The 16,398-nt window shown below is 34.0% G+C and overlaps 1 pseudogene; it reads left to right on the top strand.

Annotated features, from left to right (window-relative positions):
- Positions 1–16,398, top strand: part of LOC112390926 (ubiquitin-conjugating enzyme E2 J2-like) — a 63,264-nt pseudogene that overhangs the window by 3,243 nt on the left and 43,623 nt on the right.

Here is a 16,398-nt window from a genome sequence, read left to right as displayed (position 1 = left end):
AAAAAAAAAAAAAAAAAAAAAAAAAAAAAAGAACTGGGAAAGATATTCACATGTAGGACAAAAAATGCTAATTTAAATACGAAATTAAAAAACAATAACTATGTAACCCCCTGCCCCCAAAAGACAAACATGCCAGTAAGACAAAAAACAACAAAAAGCCAATATCAAAAACGATAATCAACATAAGAGGAAACCAAAGGCTAATGAACATACTAATTTATCTATAACCCTGAAAATATTTTATTCTATTAAGTTAGTAAATATTAAATTCTCTCAAAATCCCATGCATTGGCCAGGATGTGGGAAAACAGAAAAGAAGTAATAATAAACTGCTGGTGGGATTGTAAATTTTCTATTTATTTAAGAGACCATTTCTTTACTATATGGTAAGATTTAGTGTTCATTCTCTACACTCATCAAGAGTGTCATAAGGAAACAAAGATTCCATGTAGCATTGCTTGAAAAGGCAAGTTTGGAAGAATTCTTGTTAGAAATGGAGAAGAATGGATAGGAAATATACATAAATGATAATCCCATAATCTGTGAGTACACTATTCTACCTTTATACTTTTCTGGATAATTTATGTATTTCATAATATACTTAAAAGTAAATAATAATAGTGAACATCTTGTAATGAATTTAAGAAGCCATATACATACGTAATAATCTGAAAAAATGTATCTACAAATGAAAAGCTGAATGGCTTCATGAAACCTCAAGTCCCCAAATTCTCAGATAAAGAAATGAAACACAAATTTCCTTCAAAAAACAAAGTAACATTCAAGCTAGAGATAATAGGAAGTGTTTGCTATCAGAGTACAGCAACTGATATGTGAGAATACCATCAGAACACAAAGAAAATATGTTAGATTTGGTCGGGAAGACTAAAGGAGGTAAAGCTCAAGCTGAATTTTAAAAGACAATAATAAGATCACATCACTCAAGACCAGTGATTGGAATGAGAACAAAGCTCTAAATGACACCTGTAGGAAAACCTAATTTTAAGGAGTACAAGAACAGAAGCAGACACTTCAAAGAATACAAAAGTACACACTAATTTATCCTGCGCCTGGCCATGTACTAGGCCTTTCACACATATTTCTTTTCCTACAAAATTATTATAAATAGATATTATCTCATGTCAAGATAAAGAAATTAAGCTTAGAGAATTTAAAATGGTAAAATAAGTTACTCTTGATAGACACAAATAAGACTTTCCTGATTTTAAAATTCCTCTCTAATAACTAAACTTGACAAGCATTATAAAAGTGTGGCTTCACAAAAGGCAATGAAGAAAGACTCTCAAAAGAATTATAGATACAACAGAGGAGTGAAGTGAAAATTATACAATTTGAGGGAGTGACCAATGGCATATACAGTGTCATAGAAGGAGGATGGAGGAAATCAGTATGTGTTAGTTGTAAAATGACAGAGAAGTGAGGAACAAGGGATAATAAGTGTGCTATTTTGAGTGACTCCACTATGAAAGAAAGAAAATGAGAGAATGCTTATTAAAAATAATTATATGGATTTTTCATCTGAGAGCATGTTACGGGTATGTAACAAATGATATTGTGATCTGTCGTTATCATACTGGAGGTCACAGCCAGTGCAATAAGGAAAGACATTTTTTAAAAATGTGGTATAAAAATTGGAGACTTGGATGGTAATAAGTAAAAGTGTATTTCTTTTACAAATAACAAATAAAAGTGTATTTCTTTTACAACTAATATATATATGAACTACAATTAGACAAATCAAAATAACAGAATTTAGCAATGCAATTTATAAAAATCAAGTTCTAAATATGAGGAACAGCAATCAGGAAATAAAAGATAACATTTTTGAGAGCATAAGAAAGATAAGATGCACAGCAATAAATCTAGTAGAAGAGGAACATTAGCCCTCCCCTAAGAACAACAAAAATAGAGATATTCCAGGTTCAAGGTTTGGCAAAAACAATACTGTGGACATGTAAATTCTCTCCCAATTAATATACTGACTCAAAGCAACCCCAATAAAAAATCCCCACAGGTGTCTTAGCAAAACTTGGTTAGCTGTTTCCAAAATTACATGAAAAATAAAAGTCAAGAAGAGCTTAGGCAATCTTGCAAAAGTATTAAAACATTAAAATAATCTGAGGAACTTTTGTTCTCAGATATACAGATGAATTATAAATATATAATAAATATGACAGAATAGAATTGTAAACAAGCAGGACCCTATGAGGCCCTCCCAGGACAGATCCCACCCCCCAACCCATGTCCTCCACCTGCCTCTTATTTGTAGAAAAACTTTAGCCCCCAGGCATTCCTCAAGTTCCAAAGAATAAATTTAATTGGAGAAATGAGAAAATGCAGAAGCAAAGGAAAACAGTCAAGCAAGACAAAATAATGATAGTTTAGCCACTATACAAAGTCAAGGGCCTTTAGTTCCTTCTCAAGGGCTATAGATAATATTCTGAGCAATAGCCTTTGAGCTGTTTTACAGATACTGAAACCCCCACCAGGTGGAAGAAGTTAACTGTATTCTGACCACAAGCACAAAGACCCCAGACTGGTTGGAACCAGAAGGTTGATGATGTTGGTTCCTGACTACCTCACCACCAACCAATCAGAAAAATGTCCACAAGTTGATCATGCGCCCCACAACCCCCTCCCTCACCCTGGTTAAAAACCTTTCCCTGAAAGCCATCAGGGAATTCTGGTCTTTTAAGCACTAGCTGCCTCCACTCCTTGATTGGCACCCTGTAATAAATGCTGCACTTTCCTTCAGCACAACCCAGTGTCAGTAGACTGGCTTTATTGTGTGCAGGTATGAGAACCAAATTTGGTTCTGTAACACAATTAGCTCAGAAACAGACAAGAAGAATCCAATAAAGTGCCCAGAAATCTGACGTTAAAAATTTGATATACAGTGAAATGGGGAAGAATTTGGCTTTGGTAGTGTAGTGGGTCCATTGGATACCCATTGGCAAAACTATGAATCTGGAGGTGGCAGCACTGCAGTGGTGCTTTGGACTTGGTCCCAGCACTGTGTGGCTCTCCAGCTGGGGCCCTGTTCCAAGCCCTACCACTGACAGCCTGAGCACAGTGGCAATGGAGTGAGATGAGCAAAGAGAGCAATACAGCAATAAGAGAGCTCCAAAAACAGCAACCCAGAGACTGAAACAGGACTATCTTCCAATTTAGAAAGACTGGTACCTTACATGTGTGCTGAGCTCCTCCTTTCCAATATTCTGGAATGGCACTACAGTTCAGCTGCATCCATAAGGTTATGCATGGCAGATTCAAACAACTACAAATGAAAAATACTGGGGAAAATATTCCAGAGAATTCCAAAAAGCAGAACTTGAATTTGCCACCATGGGGGCAACTATTTACATAGTATTTACATTGTATTTACAACTATTTACAAAGTATTTATATCATTATTAGGTATTATAAATAATCTAGGGATGACTTGAAGTATAGGGGAGGGTGTTGATAGGTTATATGCAAACACTACCCCATTTTAAATAAGGAACTTGAGCATCCTCTGATTCTGTGGGGTTTTGGAACCAATCCTTGGCAGATACCAAAGGACTACTGTATATGCGCCAAAGTCCTGAGATGACTCCTTGTGAAAGTAGTTATTATCATGGACAACTAATTTTTTTCCAGAGAATTTTCTTTTAAACCTCCTAGTATTTATACAACTCCCAATGGAAAGTTCAAGTGCAATACAAAGCTGAGTCTTTTCATCATGGATTTCCCCACAGACAACCTAGCCTAGTCCATCTCCACCATCCTGCCTGGGCAGTACAGAAACATGGGACTTCAGCAAAAGACAACCGGCAGCACAAAGTTTAATGTTTAACTAAAAGACAACGTCTTTTTTGAATTACTGCTGAAGTCATATAGGAAATTAAAAACATATAGCACAAGACGAACTCAGCAGCAGACCCCAGACTTTCCCCTTCCAAGACACGGTTCCAGACAGAGAGGGACACACACCATGGCCAGAAGGTGCTTCAGCTCTTCCATGTGGTTGGGTGGGCCTAACCTTGCTGGGCTAAAGCAGGCCAATCTGCACCAAGGTCCTGGAAGGCGCCCTGGTGGCCTTGTTTGTTATCGTTGAGTTTGCAGCCTTGCCTACGCTGTCAAGTAAGTTAATTACATGCTGAGAACGGACAGCGCAGGAGGAGTCCAGATGTGGCAGAGGTAGTTGGCGATGCTGGGTCCCAGCTTGACACAGGCTGGTGGCACGCACTATCCAGTGCAGGGCAGACCCACCACACTCCTGGGGTTAGCTTATTAAAAACCTTAAGCAACAACAGCAAAAAAAACAAAGTGTGAAGTTTGAATTTGAAGGAGATGTGAGATTCTCAGCCCTTGGGCGTACATTATCAGGTGTAAATGATGAGCAGTCCTCGTGCTTTGGTTTTATACCTTATCTCCTGTCTTATCTTTTGACCTGTTTTAGTAAATCTGTTTCATTTTATTAGATTTAGTCACTTAAAAATATAAAACTTGGGACCTCCCTGGTGGTCCACTGGTTGGGAATTCACCTTCCAATTCAGGGGGTGCAATGGTCCACATCAAAAATATCTTAAAAAATATAAAACTTGGGGCTTCCCTGGTGGTCCAGTGGTTGGGAATTCACCTTCCAATTCAGGGGGTGCAATGGTCCACATCAAAAATATCTTTAAAAAAATATAAAACTTGGTGCCTATCAAATATCAGATATAAACATTTCTAAGTATTAAATGAAAGCAACATTGGTTAAAGTACCTAGCAAACTAAAGGCACCTAAAAAATGTTTGTTGCTTCTCAAACTGAATGACTTTACCAAAGTAAAGTAACAAATGCACCTGTATGTAACTATTTTATAACAAACAAGTGTAAGTTATTTCACAGATCCTTTTAAATACTTCATCCTTAAGAGAAAGTTTGGGACTTCCCTGGTGGTCCAGTGGTTAAGACTCTGTGCTTCCAATGCAGGGGGCACAGGTTCAACCCCTGGTCGGGGAAATAAAATCCCACATGCCCTGTGGCGTGGCCAAAAAAAAAAGTTCATTAACCATTAGCAAAATATTGCTTTAAAAATATTTTAAGGCACTGAAATAGATGCATACATGCCAAATTTTCAATATAGTAAAATGTAATGAAAAGTATTCTGAATTAGAGAAGTATATAAAATAAATAAGATCACTTTTATAACCTGGATAATGTATACCTAATTACTCACTGCATTCACAAAAATCTATTCTAGGTGCATTGTAGGCTTAAAGATATAACATATTATCTAGAAGAATATATATCTTGATATTTAAGATCTTCATGATATTGAGGTAAGGAAATATGCATTATATGGACTAAAAAAGATAATTTGATGTACATTAATCTAACCAACTTTTATTCACCAAAAGATATTAAGAGAATGAATAGGCAAGTTATAGACTAACTTACAGTTCGTATTACTGACAACTAAAACCCAGAGTATATATTGTACTCTTTCAAATCAATGAGACAGTGTATTAATTTGCTAGGGCTGCTGAAACAAAGTACCATAAACTGATGGTCTAAATAACAGAAAAACGTCACCTCAGTACTGGAGGCTAGAAATCCTAGATTTAGGTGTCAGTAGGGCTGCATCTTCCTAAGGGCTGTGAGGGAGAATTCTGTTCCATATCATTCTCCTAGCTTCTAATGCTTTGCTGTCAATCTTCATCTTCACATGGCAATTTTCCCTTGTATGTATGTCTAAATTTCCCCCTTTTTATAAGGACAGCAGGCATATTAGATTAAGGTCCACCCTAAACCAGTAGGACCTCATCTCACCTAATTACATCTGCAAGAATCCTATTTCCAAACAAGGACACATTCTGAGGTACTAGGAGTTAGGTCTTCAACATATGAATTTCTGCAGGACACAATTCAAAGCAAAACAGACAACCCAATAGATCAAAACATGTAAAACATGTAAACACTGGAAGAGATTCTTATGAGTCAGCTAATAAATGTGAAAAAGTACTCAACTATTTAGTCAGCAGGAACCTGCAAAATAAAATTAAATTTCAGTATACCACCACTAAAATGGATGAAATGGAAAAGACTGATAATATTGACATCAGATTGGAAGTCTTATATGCTGATAATGGTAGTTTAAGTCAGTCCAACTGGTTTGGAAAACTCTTTGGCATCCTCTACTAGAACTAATTATTCGATAATTCCATTCCCCGGCATGTGCTGAAGCAGCACTGCTTGAAATAGATAAAAACTTTAAAAAGCCCATTAAGTGTGATTGTGTGTATGTATTTATATATGTATACATATTCACATATTTATATATGTATATATATGTTTTTGTAGATTTATATAAAGTATATCATAATAAGGAGATAAAATAAATGTTTGGATGCATCTCACAAAGAAGTTTGAGTAAAAGATGCCAGACACAAAAGAATATATATAGTAAAATTCCATTTGTACAACATACAAAAACAGACCAAACTATTTATGGTGTTAAACATCAGAGAGATTATTATATTGGTGGAGAATTGTTAGTGATTGGGAGGGAGCCTGGGAGTGGCTTCTGGGAGCTCATGATGTGTTATTTCATGAACTAACTGCTGGTTATATAGAGAATTCATTTTATAAAAATCCATCCACCTGTATATTTATGATTTTTGTTCAGTTTCTGTATTAATGTTATATTTCAATAAGAATTACTTAAAATAATGGAAAGTTACTATCTACTGTAATATCCAAAATCACTTACAAAAGAATCACAAGATAAATGACATATTTCTATATATTCGGTTGAAGAATAAATCTGTTTAAAATGAATGAATTTGTTTTTAATAAAAAGATGAAAAAACATGTAAAACAATATATGACATTTCTTTTTAAATAATTTTTGTGCTTTAGTTGCAAGAAACACTGGAATAAAAAACATACAATTTCACACATGAGTTCTTCAAATTTTTTCACTCCTTTATCTTGTATCATTTTTTAATGAATTCACTTTTTGGCTACAAAGAAACAATGCTTTTAAATATTGGGAAACTAACATACATTCATTTACTAAAGTATGTTTTTGATCTCAGTGCATGTACTCTCTATATATACCCACTGAAAACTTCCCTGTGGTTCTTAGATTATGGGAAATATGCTTAGGTTTCAAATACAATTTCTGGACTCATTGATGAGATTTTGTTGCCTATTTTATTTAATTTTTAAACTTTTTTACCTTTCAACCCCCTATTGTATCTTTAATATGTTTTATTTGAAAGTTGTTTAAGCCATTTCTGTTGTTCCCACTATTTGGGACAACAGAAAGTATACTCAGATCTGTTTGTACATTAGGATATTTATACTTAGATTCAGTTTTGGGTAAAAAAAAACATCACATAACTATGAATATTTAAATAAACTTAAAGACAGGAGTCAAAAATACCTGTAAAAATGTAAATGCCTTTGCTTTATCCATCACCAATGACTAATACTAATTTTCATATTTTGATGATAAGCCTAGTTGTAATTTTAAAAGTTTTCTTAACATAATACTACAGAAATAAATATAAAAAATTCAGAGTTGACATTTAGATGAAAACATTATTCATTTGAACTTAAGAGTTTTATTTTAATTTCAGTAAAATGTAATAGTGTATATATATATTGTTTTATTCTTGTGGTTAAAATCTCTCTTAGTATTACACTTTTTCCTAAAGTGAATTATATAAAACATTTCTTAGTGAAGAAAGAAAATTAGGTAGCCAGAGCCCTCATTTTATTGTTGTATTTTAGAGTTTAGGTTAAACATTGAACTAAAATATTATATAAATATATATGGAATATATATATATACACACACATACATTTGTGCTATATATCATCTGTATATAGAAATATATATTATATATATTGTATATTTGTCTATATTCAAAATAGGATGCATAAAGCACCATAGCTTACTTATCCTTGTGAAGCTGACACAATTTTGTCATGTTTCCAAAGACTTCTAAATCTTTGGGAAAAGGAAGAACAAAGACAATTAACTCAAAATATAGCTGGCATTTTTAACTCTTCCACTCCTAATAACTACACATCTGTAGCTTAACCTGACTTAATTTGATAACTATAGTTTTATTTTTTTTAACCATCTATTCCATTTTTTTAATTCTTTGCTGGAAACCTGATAAAATGGGTTATTTCTTGGGGCAAGGGTGACCGAAAATCATGTTTTTCTGAATTATCTAGGTCTAATTCATTACTGCCTTAATAGAAGTAATTTTCCATTGGCCAAGTCTACTGAGCAAAGGAATATTAAGAATTCTAGTGGATTTCTACTGGTCCTCTTTGCTCCCATTTTGTAACCTCCTCAGGAGCTTCCCTTGTGTAATCTGAAACCTGCCCTGTACATGAAAGGCAGGGAGAGACCTAAGAAAGAGGCAGTCCACTCTAGATTGGTAGGTGGCGGCTTTAAGAAGCAAAGGAACTTTCAAGGCTTGTCTTGGGCAGCTGCAAGACCAGTAACTTTTGCACCTACCCACCAAGTCTTAAAAGTTTATACAGACTCTTTAACTGGGTCCAATCACGTACACAGTCCAGATGGTCTCAACACCATATTACCATTATTTCAAAGCCGTGTCCTTGGGTAGCTTCCAGCTTGGGGAAGACAAGCAGAGCACACATTCCAAGGTGGGGCGTGGGGATGGTGGTATGAACAACCTCCAAATGCTCTGGTCCAGCTTGCAGGTCAAACTGGAGGTCGTGTCTTTTTGATGACCTTTCTCAACAAGCAGCATCCCAGTTCATGCTTGGTAATCAGAATTATTCACCTTGGCTAGTAAGTACAATGATCCCTTTTTCTGCCTGTTGGTTCAGTGGTATGAGATTTCAAAAATGTTAGTGAGTGAGTGAGGAGTCAGCATCAGTTTTCAAACCACTGGAGATATGAAACTTTTCCTAAGGGAAATAGTTGTTCATTGAGCACAAAAACATCCAAATACTCCAATCAATTTGATTCAGGATTTGGAAGAAAAATATCTTAAGTAGATAATTAGTTGTAACAGTGAAAGGGACCACATCTCTGTCTTCTGCCTGGTTCTTGGACCCATGTTGTTTCGCTAAGGAGTAGATGTTATCACATCTAACCTATTAGGCATGGGTCCTATTACTAAGTCTTTAGTGTATTCCATTATTCTATTAAACCTGCTTCTTCTGTGTATTCAAACTAATGAATCCTGTACATGTTGACCTCATTGTTGTACTCACTTTACCATAACTAAGCAGAGATATTCTATGGGATTACATGTTGATGGATAAAGCTCTTTGTAAGATCATGAATGATGATGATGGCCAAAGCACTGCAGACAGGAAGGGGATTTAATATTCAGAATATATCTAAACCCATGAGAACAAACCTGTACTCCCTTCATGATGAAACAGTCCAATATATTCAGCTTTCTTGCAGGTGGCTGGCTATTACCCCCGAGGAAAGATCCTCTATCGTGGCTTCATGTTAGTAGTTTAGGCACTTATTAGTGACGGTAAACAGATCATTTATGGCGAGGAGAAATCCATGTTTTAGTGCTAATGAACTGCCTCTGTCTTTACCACCATGGTCAGTTTGTACATGGACCCACAGTGTAAAAATTAGAGCACCTACGGAAAAGGGCACACAGATGTCCACAGATTACTCATAAATGACCACTATAAAATTTCTATTCTCCCTGAGTCTTTGGATTTCTTCTTCAATACTCCAGAAATATTTTATAGTATCTTTCTCATTGACTAAAGGTCATATTGGAGTTCAGGATGTAATTAACCAACTTAGTTCACACAATTACCTGCTGCTTAAACCCATCCCTAATACTGATTTGGTGTATCCACATCAATACATTTGGCCTGCCTAGTCTCATATTTTGTCCTCTTTGGTCAAACATCTCTTAGCCCACCCCCATATATGTTCCCGTAACTCCTGCTGATACAAATTGGAAAGGCCATGTTATTCCTTTAGTGTGTAGTCTACTTTGTCCCAGACCACTTCTTGTACTTTTCCATTTGGGCTATGCTGGGGTTCCAATTCTTAAAGGTCTTAAAGGCCGACGGCAGAATGAATAGTTATAGTTGTGAATTTTGAGTAGACTAAGCAACTCCTCATGAAGAAACTCTCTCTTGTGAAGTCACTGGAAGGATTTTATGAAGAAAAAGTCAATTTCCTCAGACAGAGAAGGGTAAACTATTTCTAAGACAAGAAACACTGAGTTATTTTGGAGATCAAAATTATCACCTTCATCTGTGTCTGCCCAAATGTTTTTATCCAGTATCTCAGTATTCTACTCTTTCCCCTATTTATTTATATTCAAATGTGAGTTTAATGGACTATCAATTCTGCATCCCTGAAAATAAGTCTCTTGGTTTGGTTCATAGCTGCAATTAACAAGTTTTCTGATTTTTCATAGGTGTTCTAAATTTTGTATTCAAGACCTTTATACTGATTCTCTTCCACTCCCTTTAGGAAAGTTAAAATAAGCTAGACCATGTAGAATGTTTATAACTGCCACAACTACTGCTTCTTTTAACTCCTTGCCTCCACCTACACTCCATTCCATGCCAGTAGTAGTGATGTTTTTTGTATCAATGCTGCCACTATCAGTGTTCCATTTGCTCCTGGCATAGAGGTTATCCATGTGCGCTAGACAAGTATCTGATAAGAAACAGGCAGTGTACTCAGAAGGAGTAATTTTAAATGCCTTAATGAAGAGATGGTTTATAAAAGTATAGGCAGGAATGGTGAAGTACCCTGAGGCTATCAACAGAGAAGCGCCATTAATAGAAATACCCCGTATCCACTATCCAGTATCTGCCATGATTGTTTCATCTAAGATTCTAATTGTTAACATTTTTTTATAAATTAGAAACAGAAATTACTATTATATTTGTTAGATATATTATAGTAAACTATAACAAAGATTGTGTACTCCAAGTGTGTAGCAGCTAAAGTTAGGTTTTTTCCTCAGTTGCATATATCTAAAATATGTGACTTCAACAAGACAGTTATTTTTCCCTCATAATAGACAAGACCTAGACAGCCTAGTGGTGATAACATGTCTAAGTCCAGAAGCCTTTAGAGACTGAGGTTCCTTTGTGCTCAACAATTCATCCCTCATTAAAGATGCTGTCCACAGCTCCAGGCAATAGGAAGAAAAGAAAATAAAGTCTTCATTTGAACTGTCTTTCATGGAGTGTTCTTAGAAATTTCCTTGTGACACTTTTCGGACCGGGGCACGAACCCGCGTCCCCTGCATCGGCAGGCGGACTCTCAACCCCTGCGCCACCAGGGAAGCCCTATCACTTCTATTTTGCTAGAACTTACTCACAGGCCAGATCTCATGAAGACAGACTGAATACTATGTATTTCTAATCTTTGGTGGTTATATTTACAGCTAAAGAGTTTTCTTACCATATAAAGGGGAACACCTTTATTGGAGTTCACTTAGTTGTCTCTGACTCACAACAACACTGAAAAATTCTAGCCTAAGGCAACATAAACATAAGTAGGAAGAGATCTAGATAAATATTTTTGAGTTTTATATTTGACTCAGCCAAGCCACTGAAATATCATTCAGGAAATATCAGAATAGGGAAAATAATTTTCATACAAATAGTCTATTATAAATATACTCATACTTGAAAGAGAGCCTTAGTCATTACTTATAAAATTTGTAAAAAATAAAATGCTTGAATTGCCATTAATATACTTCTTTTCTTGAAACCATCATTATATTTTTCATAATAAGATAATTTTCTAATTCACTAACATTCTACATTTTGTGCAAGTAAAAATCTAACTTTGCCTATGGAACTTAATATTGGTTACATATATAAAATTTGGTGAGTTTAAATTATCTCTAAATGATTTAATATTACAACATCATTTTGACCACTCAAGGGTATAATTTATCTATTGTGAATAATAAGAAGAATTAAAATGAAATCAATAATGTCATCATGATTTAATAAAACAAATAGTATATAATGGAAAAAGTCTTTACAGTAGGATTCAAAATATTAAAAAATCTTCAATATCATTAACAACATCGTTACACATGTCCTTAATTATTCTAACATTAGATAATAAAATTCTGCATTCTGATGTTTTTCTGCTTCTATTTCTTCTTTTACTCACTAATGTTTTCCAAATGAATGCTATTTCCCAGATTAAAAAAAAAAAAAAAATTAAAAATTGTCACGTGATAAAACTTAGGGTTTCCCTTTTTTTCCCCCATAGAGCTATCTCTCCAACATTGGGTTGATTTCTTTTCAGGGAAATAAATAAATAAACAAACAAATAAATAAATAAATACTATGAAGGGCAATATTTAAGGAATTAAGAAGGTTCTGTAATCCACACATCATAAAACCATTAACTATAAGTAATACTGTAAAAATGAACCAAAACAGAAAAGTGGCTATTTCTTAATGAAAACTATGAAATTTGTTTGTTTGTAAAAATTTTTTTTGCATAAAGCAATTAGGAAATTTCATTTACCAATTAAATAATATGTTATTCAAGTGTGATTTGTTTCAGGTAAATTATCAAGATAAAATTTGAAAAATAAACAGGTAAAGCAGAAATAAGAAATAAAAACAACCAGGAAATAAAAGGCATTTGCTCAAGAATTAAACTAGAAGTCATCACAATATACAAAAAAACCCCAAACAAACAGTTATATCAGACAAAATAAAAGGGCCATATAATTTTTACTGAAATATGCATCAGGTATCATTGAAATATGTAAATCTCTAATAATTCACCTTTGAAGTAGTTTAGAAAGGATGGCTCTATCAAGCTATAAAGAATTTGAATTACAACACATTTTATAATGTGTGTCTACTCATTGAAAAGTTTACAAAATGGAAAGTATTAGGAAGAATTTACTCTAAAAAACTGGAGACTTGATCTTAGGCAAGAATCAAACATTTGCTTAGGTGTGATTCAAAAAGCTAATTAAATATAAATCTTTTTTATCTTTAAAGTAAAATAAACTCATTCCTGTATAATTTTTTCATATTTTGACTGAGGGATAGATCACAATGATCTCTGAGTTTTCATATTTGAAAATGGTCTTGCTCTCCTGATATTATCCTTTATGTTAACTTCTTCAAGAGTAATAGTTTGAGTAATTAAACAATACACACATTAAAAATCACCTCATTAGTATACACTGTAATGATTCCAGTTGATAAAAATTGGTAAGTCCACATGAAAATATTCATAATTTGTGGTTAGGTGGCCTTGTATACGTTATTCACTGATTCCTACATTCATCCTTTTATTTGCTCTCTTATTTCTTAATTCTTAAAATTCTTAACTCATTCCATGCCACACTCAGTTATCTTATAAACTTCTTAAGCATCTATTCTTTATTTAGCCCTATATGCACAGGCACTAGATATTTTGCCTATGTGCATTTTATTCAGGAAAAAAACCCTGAGTATTGAAGGGGATGACACCTAAGTCCACAAAAAAGAATTGGACTCAATATTAATTTTGGAAGTTGTTGGTTTGAGACATGACAACCACTACAGAAAATGCAGAAAAGTAACATATAAATGAATATGAATAAGCAACAATGCTGAATGAATAGACTATAAAAATAGACACATTTTTCACCAGCATTTTTATGGAAATACTGTCTTGTGTTTGAATATATTTGATATGGAGAGAATATAGAGCAAATAATTTACCTAGAAATTGCAAATACAAATAAAATAAACAATAAAACATTTATATGAAATGTTTTTCCATATTGAAATATTACTCTAAAATAAAAACAACTTTTTGAAAAGTTTAACTCTGTTTTCAGAAATGGTTTTAGATAGACTTGCAAGTAGTGAATTCAAGAAAACTTAGACAAGGTACGTAACCGCAGATTACTAAATTTAACTGGAAAATCAAATTTCTTAATGTTGAATTTAAATGTGATAATAATATCTTACTTAATAGTCATTACATTAACTTTGTAGAATTTTAAGACATTTAGTTCCTCTTTCCAAATTCCTCTTTCACTCTACTTTTATTAAGTTCTATTCCAGCAGCCACTTTTGATAACTGTTTTGATGATTTGTACTCTTTCTCTATAAAAACTGAGCCATCATTTAGCAGTAGATATCTGTGATAAAATGTCATTTTCATTCAATTGCTAGTTTCCTCCTTCACTTTGAGGTTGAAACCACTTTCCTGGGAGATATTCTTAATTCAACTCTGTCTACAGAAGTCCTCTGCATTATTCCTTTTTCACTTCTAGCACAAAGCACCATTTCCCCTATATTGCTTTTTTAAAACTTATTATCATTGGCTATTACCAGCAAGAAATACAAACTCTTCAGCACTGTTTGGTTTTCAGGTGGTACACTGACACAATATATTTTAAATACACTATTAATTTTAAAAGAAATATATTCAATTGAATGAAACCAAGTATTTTGTATTTTTTGCTCTTTAATGCCTTAACATCTTTATTTTCTCCTTAAAGAATTAATGTGATGAACCGCAGACCTTTTCAGTTTATCATGTTCAAAAGATATGTTTTAGCCCCATTTCATATTCTAACCACAACTTTACATAAGGATTTGTAAGGAGAGTATCTGGGGCAAAGTTGTCCTTATCGTCACAATGAGTTGAATTATGTCCTTCAAAAATTCAGATGTTGAAGTCCTATACCCCAGGATGGGAACTTATTTAGGAATTGGGTTGCTGCAGATATGGTTAGCTAAGCAAAGATGAGGTCATACAGGATTAGGATGGGACTTTAATCCAGTATACATGGTGTGTTTATAAAAAGGGGACATTAGGCTTCACACAATGCCATGTGGAGATGAAGGCAGAGACTGGTCTGATGTAGCAGAAGCCAAGGGATACCAAAGACTGTCAGAAAACCACCAGAAGCTAAGAGAGAGGCATGGAACAAAATTTTTATCACAGTCCTCAGAAGGAAACAATCCTGCCAACACCTTAATCTGAGATTTCTAGCCTCCAAAATAGTGAGAACATAAATTTTGGCTATGTCACCCATTGTGTGCTACTTTGTCATGGCAGCCCTAACAAAGTGAAACAATTGCTAGGCCTTAAAATCACATGAAAATACTATTTTTTTATTTAGTCACTTATATAAATGTCACTTAAAAAGATTAGAATTTAATCAACTAACATTATAATTTTTACTTTGACAGTGTGTTGGTTTATTAAACATCTGTCCCAAATGCTCATTTTCAATATTGTAGATCATTCTGTATAAATATAACATGTAGCAAAACAGTTAAATAAAGAAGTTTTATTTATTTTTCTAGTACAGCCACCCTACATGCCAGGACTTTATCTGACTAAAAATGTTCCCCCTAAATTAAGCAGTTATTGTCTTAAAGTCTATTTAAAATCTATTAATTTATATATTTCTTCTCAATAAAGAAATGGTCAATATAAACAGAGTCTAAACACAGACTTTACATTCTCCTCAAAAATTAACTCAAAATGGATCACAGACCTAACTGTATAACACAAAACTATACAACTCTTAGAAAATAACACACAAAAGAAAATACAAACAATCTTGAGCATGATGATAACTTTTTTAGTTACAACCTCAAAGGCATTATCCATGAATGAAAGAATTGATAGGTTGGACTTTGTTAAAATGAAAGTGTTTTGCTCTGTGAAAGACAAAGAGAATGAGAAGACAAACCATATACTACAAGAAAATACATTCAAAAGACATGTTGTAGGGCTTCCCTGGTGGCGCACTGTTTGAGAGTCCTCCTGCTGATGCAGGGGATACGGGTTCGTGCCCCGTTCAGGGAAGATCCCACATGCCGCGGAGCGGCTGGGCCCGTGAGCCATGGCCGCTGAGCCTGCATGTCTGGAGCCTGCGCTCCGCAACAGGAGAGGCCACAACAGTGAGAGGCCAGCGTACCGCAAAAAAAAAAAAAAAAAAATGAAGTGTGGACCAATACACGAATGGTTGATTTAACATTTGTAAATTTCTGTTTAGATAATAAAATGGAAAATTTAAAATAAGACTGTCAGAATGAGTCTTAACATTAAATAACTGTAAATGAAAAATCCTGAGATATATTTAAGAAAAAATTTATGTCTACTTTGTAAATTATCCTCTTTTTTATCAACTACTTAAAAAGTACAGTTTGCAATAACTGAATAATTTTCGAAAAAGTTACACATACACTACGTATCCACCACTGTTCTGTAAAACAGTAGTTTTACATCAGAGAACAAAACAGAAATTCTCAAAGTCACAGAGCTTACATTACTGTAAGAGAACATAAAATAATAATAAACATAATGATTGACTAAATTTTAGAGCATTCTGGAAGGTGATAGGTCTTATGTCT

The sequence above is a fragment of the Neophocaena asiaeorientalis genome, unplaced genomic scaffold, assembly GCF_003031525.2.
Source record: "Neophocaena asiaeorientalis asiaeorientalis breed wild unplaced genomic scaffold, Neophocaena_asiaeorientalis_V1.1 scaffold55, whole genome shotgun sequence".
Taxonomy (NCBI): Eukaryota; Metazoa; Chordata; class Mammalia; order Artiodactyla; family Phocoenidae; genus Neophocaena; species Neophocaena asiaeorientalis.
Note: the sequence above shows the minus strand (reverse complement) of the source record. Positions and strands in the feature narration are given on the sequence as shown.